Here is a 12,620-nt window from a genome sequence, read left to right on the forward strand (position 1 = left end):
TCCATTGAAATGGATCCTGTCAAGGTTCAAGCTATTTGTGATTGGACGCAGCCCTCTTCTCTTAAGAGTCTTCAGAAATTTTTGGGCTTTGCTAACTTTTATCGTCGATTTATTGCTGGTTTTTCGGATATTGCTAAGCCATTGACCGATTTGACTAAGAAGGGTGCTGATGTTGCTGATTGGTCCCCTGACGCTGTGGAGGCCTTTCGGGAGCTTAAGCGCCGTTTTTCCTCTGCCCCTGTGTTGCGTCAGCCTGATGTTGCTCTACCTTTTCAGGTTGAGGTCGACGCTTCTGAGATCGGAGCTGGGGCAGTGTTGTCGCAGAAAAGTTCTGACTGCTCCGTGATGAGGCCTTGTGCCTTCTTTTCCCGTAAATTTTCGCCCGCTGAGCGGAATTATGATGTTGGGAATCGGGAGCTTTTGGCCATGAAGTGGGCTTTTGAGGAGTGGCGCCATTGGCTTGAGGGGGCCAGACATCAGGTGGTGGTATTGACTGACCACAAAAACTTGATTTATCTTGAGACCGCCAGGCGCCTGAATCCTAGACAGGCGCGCTGGTCATTATTTTTCTCTCGGTTTAATTTTGTGGTGTCATACCTACCGGGTTCTAAGAATGTTAAGGCGGATGCCCTTTCTAGGAGTTTTGAGCCTGACTCGCCTGGTAACTCTGAGCCCACAGGTATCCTTAAGGATGGAGTGGTATTGTCTGCCGTTTCTCCAGACCTGCGGCGGGCCTTGCAGGAGTTTCAGGCGGATAGACCGGATCGTTGCCCACCTGATAAACTGTTTGTTCCTGATGATTGGACCAGTAGAGTCATCTCTGAGGTTCATTCTTCTGCGTTGGCAGGTCATCCTGGCATTTTTGGTACCAGGGATTTGGTGGCAAGGTCCTTCTGGTGGCCTTCCCTGTCACGAGATGTGCGAGGCTTTGTGCAGTCTTGTGACGTTTGTGCTCGGGCCAAGCCTTGTTGCTCTCGGGCTAGTGGATTGTTGTTGCCCTTGCCCATTCCTAAGAGGCCTTGGACGCACATCTCGATGGATTTTATTTCAGATCTGCCTGTTTCTCAGAAGATGTCTGTCATCTGGGTGGTGTGTGACCGTTTCTCTAAGATGGTCCATTTGGTTCCTCTGCCCAAGTTGCCTTCTTCTTCCGAGTTGGTTCCTCTGTTTTTTCAAAATGTTGTTCGTTTGCATGGTATTCCTGAGAATATCATTTCTGACAGAGGGACCCAATTCGTGTCTAGATTTTGGCGGGCATTCTGTGCTAGGATGGGCATAGATTTATCTTTTTCGTCCGCTTTCCATCCTCAGACGAATGGCCAGACCGAGCGGACTAATCAGACCCTGGAGACATATCTGAGGTGTTTTGTGTCTGCTGACCAGGATGATTGGGTTGCTTTTTTGCCATTGGCAGAGTTCGCTCTCAATAATCGGGCCAGCTCTGCCACTTTGGTGTCCCCGTTTTTCTGTAATTCGGGGTTTCATCCTCGATTTTCCTCTGGTCAGGTGGAATCTTCGGATTGTCCTGGAGTGGATGCTGTGGTGGAGAGATTGCATCAGATCTGGGGGCAGGTGGTGGACAATTTGAGGTTGTCCCAGGAGAAGACTCAGCTTTTTGCCAACCGCCACCGTCGTGTTGGTCCTCGGCTTTGTGTTGGGGATTTGGTGTGGTTGTCTTCTCGTTTTGTCCCTATGAGGGTCTCTTCTCCTAAGTTTAAGCCTCGGTTCATCGGCCCGTATAAGATATTGGAGATTCTTAACCCTGTTTCCTTCCGTTTGGACCTCCCTGCATCCTTCTCTATTCATAACGTTTTTCATCGGTCATTATTGCGCAGGTATGAGGTACCGGTTGTGCCTTCCGTTGAGCCTCCTGCTCCGGTGTTGGTTGAGGGTGAGTTGGAGTACGTTGTGGAGAAAATCTTAGACTCTCGTGTTTCCAGACGGAGACTCCAGTATCTGGTCAAGTGGAAGGGATACGGCCAGGAGGATAATTCTTGGGTGAATGCATCTGATGTTCATGCCTCTGATCTGGTTCGTGCCTTTCATAGGGCCCATCCTGATCGCCCTGGTGGTTCTGGTGAGGGTTCGGTGCCCCCTCCTTGAGGGGGGGGTACTGTTGTGAATTTGGATTCTGGGCTCCCCCGGTGGCTACTGGTGGAATTGAACTGGTGTTTTCATCTTCTCTGTTCACCTGTTCCCATCAAGATGTGGCAGTCGCTATATAACCTTGCTGCTCTGTTAGTTGCTTGCCGGTCAACAATGTTATCAGAAGCCTCTCTGTGCTTGTTCCTGCTCCTAGACAACTACTAGATAAGTTGGACTCTTGTCCATGTTTGTTTTTGCATTTTTGTTCCAGTTCACAGCTGTAGTTTCGTTACTGTGTCTGGAAAGCTCTTGTGAACAGGAATTGCCACTCTGGTGTTATGAGTTAATGCCAGAGTTTTAAAGTAATTTCTGGATGGTGTTTTGATAGGGTTTTCAGCTGACCATGAAAGTGTCCTTTCTGTCTTCTGCTATGTAGTAAGTGGACCTCAAATTTGCTAAACCTATTTTCATACTACGTTTGTTATTTCATCTTAATTCACCGCCAATACATGTGGGGGGCCTCTGTCTCCTTTCGGGGTATTTCTCTAGAGGTGAGCTAGGACTAATATTTTCCTCTGCTAGCATTATTTAGTCCTCCGGCTGGTGCTGGGCATCTAGAAACAACGTAGGCATGCTACCCGGCCACTGCTAGTTGTGCGTTAGGTTTAGTTCATGGTCAGCTCAGTTCCCATCTTCCAAGAGCTAGTTCCTATATATGCTGATGCTATGTTCTCTTGCCATTGAGAACATGACACCCCCCACACCACTGGGTCCTGGGCTACCGCCCAGATTGACCCTATTATAATCCGCCCCTGGCTGCACGCAATGTTGATCGTAAACAGATCAAGCAACTGACAGAATCTATGGATGGAAGGCTGTTGAGTGTCATCATAAAGGAAGGTGACTATATTGGTCACTAATTTTGGGGGTTTTGTTTTTGCATGTCAGAAATGTTTACTTCTAAATTTTGTGCAGTTATATTGGTTTACCTGGTGAAAATAAACAAGTGAGATGGGAATATATTTGGTTTTTATTAAGTTGCCTAATAATTCTGCACAGTAATAGTTACCTGCACAAACAGATATCCTCCTAAGATAGCTAAATCTAAAAAAAACAAAACACTCCAACTTCCAAAAATATTAAGCTTTGATATTTATGAGCTTTTGGGTTGATTGAGAACATAGTTGTTGATCAATAATAAAAATAATCCTCTAAAATATAACTTGCCTTATAATTCTGCACACAGTGTATATGAGTATATAGTATGTGTGTGCATATATGCAGTATATAGTATGATTGTGTATATCTGTGGTGCATGTGTGTATATTAGTGATGAGCGAGTGTACTCGTTGCTCGGGTGACCTCCGAGTATATATGACTGCTCGGAGATTTAGTTTGCCGGCAGCTGAATGATTTACAGCTACTAGCCTGCTTGATTACATGTGGGGATTCCCTAGCAACCAGGCAACCCCCACATGTACTCAGCCTGGCTAGTAGCTGTAAATCATTTTGCTGCCAGGATGAAGACTAAATCTCTGAGCAGTCAAAAATACTCGGAGGTCACCCAAGCGTGCTCGGGAAAACCCGAGCAACGATTACACTTGTTCATCACTAGTGTGTATATATATACAGTGCCTACAAGTAGTGTTCAACCCCCTGCAGATTTAGCAGGTTTAATAAGATGCAAATAAGTTAGAGCCTTCAAACTTCAAACAAGAGCAGGATTTATTAACAGATGCATAAATCTTACAAAACAAAAAGTTTTGTTGCTCAGTTAAATTTTTCTAAATTTTAAACATAAAAGTGTGGGTCAATAATTATTCAACCCCTAGGTTTAATATTTTGTGGAATAACCTTTGTTTGCAATTACAGCTAATAATCGTATTTTATAAGACCTGATCAGGCCGGCACAGGTCTCTGGAGTTATCTTGGCCCACTCCTCCATGCAGATCTTCTCCAAGTTATCTAGGTTCTTTGGGTGTCTCATGTGGACTTTAATCTTGAGCTCCTTCCACAAGTTTTCAATTGGGTTAAAGGTCAGGAGACTGACTAGGCCACTGCAACACCTTGATTTTTTGCCTCTTGAACCAGGCCTTGGTTTTCTTGGCTGTGTGCTTTGGGTCGTTGTCTTGTTGGAAGTTGAAATGACGACCCATCTTAAGATCCTTGATGGAGGAGCGGAGGTTCTTGGCCAAAATCTCTAGGTAGGCCGTGCTATCCATCTTCCCATGGATGCGGACCAGATGGCCAGGCCTCTTGGCTGAGAAACAGCCCCACAGCATGATGCTGCCACCACCATGCTTGACTGTAGGGATGGTATTCTTGGGGTCGTATGCAGTGCCATCCAGTCTCCAAACGTCACGTGTGTGGTTGGCACCAAAGTGTCATGGTTCCCAATGGCAGGGACTCAGGCAAAAACGGACTAGCTCTAGGAATGATGGAATCTCAGATGACCGCGACACTGAACCTAACACGCAACTAATAGTAGCCAGGGGGTGTGCCTACGATTATCCCTAGACACCTCGCACCAGCCGGAGATCTAGTTACCCCCTAGTAGAGGAATACACAGACCTGGCTTGCCTCCAGGGAAACCCCAAAAGTGATAGTAGCCCCCCACATATAATAACGGTTAGGTAAGAGGAAAACACGTACGCAGTATGAATATAGATTCAGCAAAGAGAGGCCCTCTGACTAGATAGCAGAAAATACAAAAGAGGACTTTGCGGTCACCTCAAAACCCTAAACAGCCATCCTGAAATTACTTTAACTCCGTTATCAACTCATGACACCGGAGTAGTAATTTCAGATCACTAGAGCTTCCAGCAGCAAGAGAAATATAAATGCATGCTGGACCAACAAACACAAAAAATGCCAAAGATCCAACTTAGCTGAATTGCAGACTTGGAGCAGGTAGCAAGCAACAGAGGTGCTCTGTTAACATTGATTGCCGGCACTAGAATGACTGAGAAGCCAGACTAAATAGGAAACTCCCAGTTTCCTGATGGGAACAGGTGCAAGACAAAAGTCAGCCAGTACCACCAGTAACCACCAGAGGGAGCCCAAAAACAGAATTCACAACAGTACCCCCCCCTTAAGGAGGGGGCACCGAACCCTCATGAGAACCACCAGGGCGATCTGGATGCGCCCTATGAAAGGCGCGAACCAAATCAGAGGCATGAACATCGGAGGCAGTCACCCAAGAATTATCCTCCTGACCGTATCCCTTCCATTTAACCAAATATTGAAGTCTCCGTCTGGAAACGCGAGAGTCCAAAATCTTCTCCACAACATACTCCAATTCACCCTCCACCAGCACAGGAGCAGGAGGCTCAAAAGAAGGAACAACCGGTACCTCGTACCTCCGCAACAACGACCGATGGAAGACATTATGAATGGTGAAAGATGCTGGTAGGTCCAAACGAAAAGATACAGGATTAAGAATCTCCAAAATCTTATAAGGACCTATGAACCGAGGTTTAAACTTAGGAGAAGAGACCTTCATAGGGACAAAACGAGAAGATAACCACACCAACTCCCCAACGCGGAGATGATGACCCACACGACGATGACGATTAGCAAACTGCTGAGTCTTCTCCTGAGACAACTTCAAATTGTCCACCACATGACTCCAAATCCGGTGCAGTCTATCCACCACCGTGTCCACTCCAGGGCAATCCGAAGATTCCACCTGGCCAGATGAAAAACGAGGGTGAAACCCTGAATTGCAAAAGAAAGGAGAAACCAGAGTGGCAGAACTGGCCCGATTATTGAGGGCAAACTCTGCCAACGGCAAAAAGGCGACCCAATCATCCTGATCAGCAGACACAAAACACCTCAAATAAGTCTCCAAGGTCTGATTAGTTCGCTCCGTCTGGCCATTAGTCTGAGGATGGAATGCAGACGAAAAAGACAAATCAATGCCCATCCTGGCACAGAACGCTCGCCAGAACCTAGACACAAATTGAGACCCCCTGTCAGAAACGATGTTTTCCGGGATACCATGTAAACGAACCACATTCTGAAAAAATAAAGGAACCAACTCAGATGAAGAAGGCAATTTGGGCAAGGGTACCAAATGAACCATCTTAGAAAAACGGTCACACACCACCCAAATGACGGACATTTTCTGAGAAACCGGGAGGTCCGAGATAAAGTCCATAGAGATGTGCGTCCACGGCCTCTTCGGAATAGGCAAGGACAACAACAATCCACTAGCCCGAGAACAGCAAGGCTTGGCCCGAGCACAAACATCACAAGACTGTACAAAGGCACGCACATCCCGAGACAGGGAAGGCCACCAGAAGGACCTGGCCACCAAATCTCTGGTACCAAAAATTCCAGGGTGACCTGCCAACACAGAAGAATGAACCTCCGAGATGACTCTACTGGTCCATTCATCTGGAACAAACAGTCTCCCAGGCGGACAACGATCAGGCCTATCAGTCTGAAACTCCTGCAAAGCACGTCGCAAGTCTGGGGAGACAGCAGACAAAATCACCCCATCCTTAAGGATACCCGTAGGCTCAGAATCACCAGAGGAGTCAGGCTCAAAACTCCTAGAAAGGGCATCTGCCTTCACATTTTTTGAACCCGGCAAGTATGAAACCACAAAATTAAACCGGGAGAAAAACAACGACCAGCGCGCCTGTCTAGGATTCAGACGCCTGGCAGACTCAAGGTAAATCAGATTCTTGTGATCAGTCAAGACCACCACCTGATGTCTAGCACCCTCAAGCCAATGACGCCACTCCTCAAATGCCCACTTCATAGCCAAGAGCTCCCGATTACCGACATCATAATTTCGCTCGGCGGGCGAAAACTTTCGAGAGAAGAATGCACATGGTCTCATCACTGAGCAATTGGGACTTCTCTGCGACAAAACCGCCCCCGCTCCAATCTTGGAAGCATCAACCTCGACCTGAAAAGGGAGCGAAACATCAGGCTGGCGCAACACAGGGGCGGAAGAAAAGCGGCGCTTAAGCTCCCGAAAGGCCTCCACAGCCGCAGAGGACCAATTGGCAACATCAGCACCCTTCTTAGTCAATTCAGTCAGAGGTTTAGCAACACTTGAAAACCCAGTTATAAATCGACGATAGAAATTAGCAAAGCCCAAGAACTTCTGAAGACTCTTCAGGGAAGTAGGCTGCGTCCAATCACAAATAGCACGAACCTTGACAGGATCCATCTCAACAGAAGAAGGGGAAAAAATATACCCCAAAAAGGAGATCTTCTGAACCCCAAAAATACACTTTGAACCCTTTACAAACAAAGAATTGGCCCGCAAAACCTGAAAAACCTTCCTAACCTGTTGAACATGCGACTCCCAGTCATCCGAAAAAATCAAAATATCATCCAAATACACAATCATAAATTTATCCAGGTATTTACGGAAAATATCGTGCATAAAGGACTGAAAGACTGAAGGAGCATTAGAAAGACCAAAAGGCATTACCAAATACTCAAAATGGCCCTCGGGCGTATTAAATGCAGTTTTCCACTCATCTCCCTGCTTAATCCGCACCAAATTATACGCACCCCGAAGATCAATCTTAGAGAACCACTTTGCCCCTTTAATACGAGCAAATAAATCAGTCAATAGTGGCAAAGGATACTGGTATTTGACTGTAATCTTATTCAACAGGCGATAATCAATACAGGGCCTCAGGGAGCCATCTTTTTTACCCACGAAAAAAAAACCTGCTCCTAAAGGGGATGAGGATGGACGGATATGTCCCTTTTCCAAGGACTCCTTAATATACTCCCGCATAGCAGCATGCTCAGGCACAGACAGATTAAACAAACGACCCTTGGGAAACTTGCTGCCCGGAATCAAGTCTATAGCACAATCACAATCCCTGTGAGGGGGGAGAGAACTAAGTTTGGGCTCCTCAAAAACATCACAATAGTCAGACAAAAATGCCGGAATTTCAGAGGGAGTAGATGAAGCAATGGAAACCAAAGGTACTTCCCCATGAGCCCCCTGACATCCCCAGCTTAACACAGACATTGTTTTCCAGTCAAGGACTGGATTATGAGTTTGCAACCATGGCAATCCAAGCACTAAGACATCATGCAAGTTATGCAACACAAGGAAGCGAATCACCTCCCGATGGTCAGGAGTCATACACATAGTCACTTGTGTCCAGTATTGTGGTTTATTCCTAGCCAATGGTGTGGAGTCGATACCCTTCAGAGGGATAGGAACTTCCAAAGGCTCTAGGCTAAACCCACAGCGTCTGGCAAAGGACAAATCCATAAGACTCAAGGAAGCGCCAGAATCCACATAGGCATCCACAGTAATAGATGATAATGAACAGATCAAAGTTACAGACAAAATAAACTTAGACTGTAAAGTGCCAATTGCAAAAGACTTATCAACCTTTTTTGTGCGTTTAGAGCATGCTGATATAACATGAGCAGAATCACCACAGTAGAAGCACAACCCATTTTTACGCCTATAATTCTGCCGTTCACTTCTGGACAGAATTCTATCACATTGCATAATCTCCGGTGTCTGCTCAGAAGACACCGCCAAATGGTGCACAGGTTTGCGCTCCCGTAAACGCCGATCAATCTGAATAGCCATAGTCATGGATTCATTCAGACCTGTGGGCGTAGGAAACCCCACCATGACATCTTTAACGGCGTCAGAGAGACCTTCTCTGAAATTCGCCGCCAGGGCGCACTCATTCCACTGAGTAAGCGCAGACCATTTTCGAAATTTTTGACAATATATTTCAGCTTCATCATGCCCTTGAGAGAGGGCTATCAAGGCCTTTTCAGCCTGAATCTCCAAATTAGGTTCCTCATAGAGCAACCCCAGTGCCAGAAAAAACGCATCCACATTGAGCAGCGCAGGATCCCCTGGTGCCAATGCAAATGCCCAATTCTGGGGGTCACCCCGCAACAAGGAAATCACAATTTTAACCTGGTGAGCGGAGTCTCCAGCGGAGCGAGATCTCAGAGAAAGATACAATTTACAATTGTGCTTAAAATTCAAAAAACGAGATCTATCTCCAGAAAAGAACTCAGGTATAGGAATCTTGGGTTCTGACATAGGAGCATGTATAACATAGTCTTGGATATTTTGAACCTTAGAAGCAAGAGCACTCAGGCCTGTAGCTAAACTCTGGATATCCATTTCTCAACAGCTGAGATCTGAGCCATTCAGGGGTTAAGAGGAGAGAAAAAAGCAGCAGATTGCAATTATGGCTAGACAGAACTTCTGAGTAAAAAAAAAAAAAAGTGTCAGAAACTTCTTCTTTTCTCTCTTTCTTCAGCCAATAACTTTAATACATTTGGGGCCGGCAATACTGTCATGGTTCCCAATGGCAGGGACTCAGGCAAAAACGGACTAGCTCTAGGAATGATGGAATCTCAGATGACCGCGACGCTGAACCTAACACGCAACTAATAGTAGCCAGGGGGTGTGCCTACGATTATCCCTAGACACCTCGCACCAGCCGGAGATCTAGTTACCCCCTAGTAGAGGAATACACAGACCTGGCTTGCCTCCAGGGAAACCCCAAAAGTGATAGTAGCCCCCCACATATAATAACGGTTAGGTAAGAGGAAAACACGTACGCAGTATGAGTATAGATTCAGCAAAGAGAGGCCCTCTGACTAGATAGCAGAAAATACAAAAGAGGACTTCGCGGTCACCTCAAAACCCTAAACAGCCATCCTGAAATTACTTTAACTCCGTTATCAACTCATGACACCGGAGTAGTAATTTCAGATCACTAGAGCTTCCAGCAGCAAGAGAAATATAAATGCATGCTGGACAAACAAACACAAAAAATGCCAAAGATCCAACTTAGCTGAATTGCAGACTTGGAGCAGGTAGCAAGCAACAGAGGTACTCTGGTAACATTGATTGCCGGCACTAGAATGACTGAGAAGCCAGACTAAATAGGAAACTCCCAGTTTCCTGATGGGAACAGGTGCAAGACAAAAGTCAGCCAGTACCACCAGTAACCACCAGAGGGAGCCCAAAAACAGAATTCACAACACCAAAGATCTCGATCTTGGTCTCATCAGACCAGAGAACCTTGAACCAGTCAGTCTCAGAGTCCTCCAAGTGATCATGAGCAAACTGTAGACGAGCCTTGACATGACGCTTTGAAAGTAAAGGTACCTTACGGGCTCGTCTGGAACGGAGACCATTGCGGTGCAGTACGTTACTTATGGTATTGACTGAAACCAATGTCCCCACTGCCATGAGATCTTCCCGGAGCTCCTTCCTTGTTGTCCTTGGGTTAGCCTTGACTCTTTGGACAAGCCTGGCCTCAGCACGGGAGGAAACTTTCAAAGGCTGTCCAGGCCGTGGAAGGCTAACAGTAGTTCCATAAGCCTTCCACTTCCGGATGATGCTCCCAACAGTGGAGACAGGTAGGCCCAACTCCTTGGAAAGGGTTTTGTACCCCTTGCCAGCCTTGTGACCCTCCACGATCTTGTCTCTGATGGCCTTGGAATGCTCCTTTGTCTTTCCCATGTTGACCATGTATGAGTGCTGTTCACAAGTTTGGGGAGGGTCTTAAATAGTCAGAAAAGGCTGGAAAAAGAGATAATTAATCCAAACATGTGAAGCTCATTGTTCTTTGTGCCTGAACTACTTCTTAGTACTTTATGGCTAAAACACAGTAACACAACCAATATAAAGAATACACTAGTGTATATTTTCCTCAGTGTTAAAATTCACCAATTCTTGGTATCCTGTGCAAATGGGTGACAACCGCCACCTAGTGGAGACAAAAACCCAAACACCTTTCTATAGATCACCAGGAAGCTCCAAGACAACGAATTATATTAAAATTATGCTTTATTCAGTATACATTACAATAACTCCATAAATACTCGATATCATTATATTAAAATCAATATTTATATTAAAACACAGGACCAAACGGATAGTTGCATATAATATGTCGGCCAAAATCATATAGGGAATCCCATATCCTCACTGCTTATCCTCACTACTTATAAGTGAAAGACTCTGTAAACAATATATATAAGGTGCCAATCAGTGCTATAATTCTATATAAAAAAGAAAACAATTGCAGTGTTAAATGCAGCACCCTGCTGTGTGCTTGTGCCCCACTCAGCAGTGTGGACTGAAAGTGCAATAGTGCTGAAGTTATGTGTGCCAAACAATGCTTACAAAAGTGCAAAGTGCTGCGGCATACAATTCAGCCGACTCAATACCACATGAATGTGTAGTGGGCCAAGGCCGGAGGAGGGACTAACAATAATACAGGTGTATACCTTAATGTGGCCGTGTCCTGTGTTCACGCACCCCAACGCGCGTTTCGGATTCCTCCTTCGTCAGGGGGTCCAAGGAGTGGTCCTAAGTCTCCTCTTTATATATCGCATACCGCCCATCCCTTACGATCCTGGCTACGCCGGCGCATGCGCAGTCAGGAGGACCCGGAAGTCCGAGATCCCGCCCCACGTGACCGGACGCACAGGACTGCGTCCCGACGTTACCAAGGTCACCGGGACACTGAATCTCGGGCCCCAGGCCACAGACCACGCATGCGCACCACCAGGAGGTAGTATGGGTGGTTCCTATCTAAAATCCTGCTGGGACATATTACGCTCTAATTGGACAAGTGACTAGTGGATTTAGATTACTCATGCGGCACATATATAGACATCACTGTGCCCACCTAAACAATAAAAGGTTAAGGGGCCATGAATAATCAACCATTATGGATCTAATCCATAAACATATATTGTGCTGTATATAGTATTCCCGCTAATGAACACCCTCGATTATAAATCATATAGCTACTTAAATTATACATACATAGAATCAATAAACAGTGAACATTAAATCAATTCCCTAACACATATACAATGGCAGGATAATGGCACTCCGATCCTTCATCACTAAATTTATTTCAATTGTTTTTCAGAGTCCACATCATCGCCAAGTGTATCACTTCGTAAGAGCATCCCCAATCCACCACGGAGATCAGGTATGTATGGTACTAAAAAGAATAATACAACATTAATTAAAAACAGACCACAAACACAACATAAAAGTGTTAAAAGAGTTATTGAAGAGGTTTAAACAACAATCCATGACTCATAAAACTATAAAAACATTATAAAAGGACATCAAGAAAATGGACATTGTAAAAAAGGACATTTTGAAAAGGGGACATTATAAAAAAGGGGCAAAGCTTATATTCTCGTTTAAACCCCTTGGTGAGACAGTATCTAGAGCCCATATCCATCTGGTTTCCATTTTGGCCAGTGGTATAGTAACTGGTCCGCCACGTTCACCAGTTTTTACAGTATCTATGCCAAGTACCTTAAATCCCCTAGGATCACTGTTGTGGTAGAGCTTGAAATGCTTCGGGATTGTTTTCAAAATTGAAATGTCCTGTACTTCTTTGGCAGCTTCTATCCCAAGTACGTGTTCTCGGACCCTTACCTTGAGTTGCCTAGTGGTCATGCCCACGTATATCAGGGAGCATGGGCAAGTGGCATAGTATACCACTGCTTTAGATGTGCACGTTATATTGTGT

Source organism: Ranitomeya variabilis, chromosome 1 (genome assembly GCF_051348905.1).
Source record: "Ranitomeya variabilis isolate aRanVar5 chromosome 1, aRanVar5.hap1, whole genome shotgun sequence".
In the NCBI taxonomy this organism is placed as follows: domain Eukaryota; kingdom Metazoa; phylum Chordata; class Amphibia; order Anura; family Dendrobatidae; genus Ranitomeya; species Ranitomeya variabilis.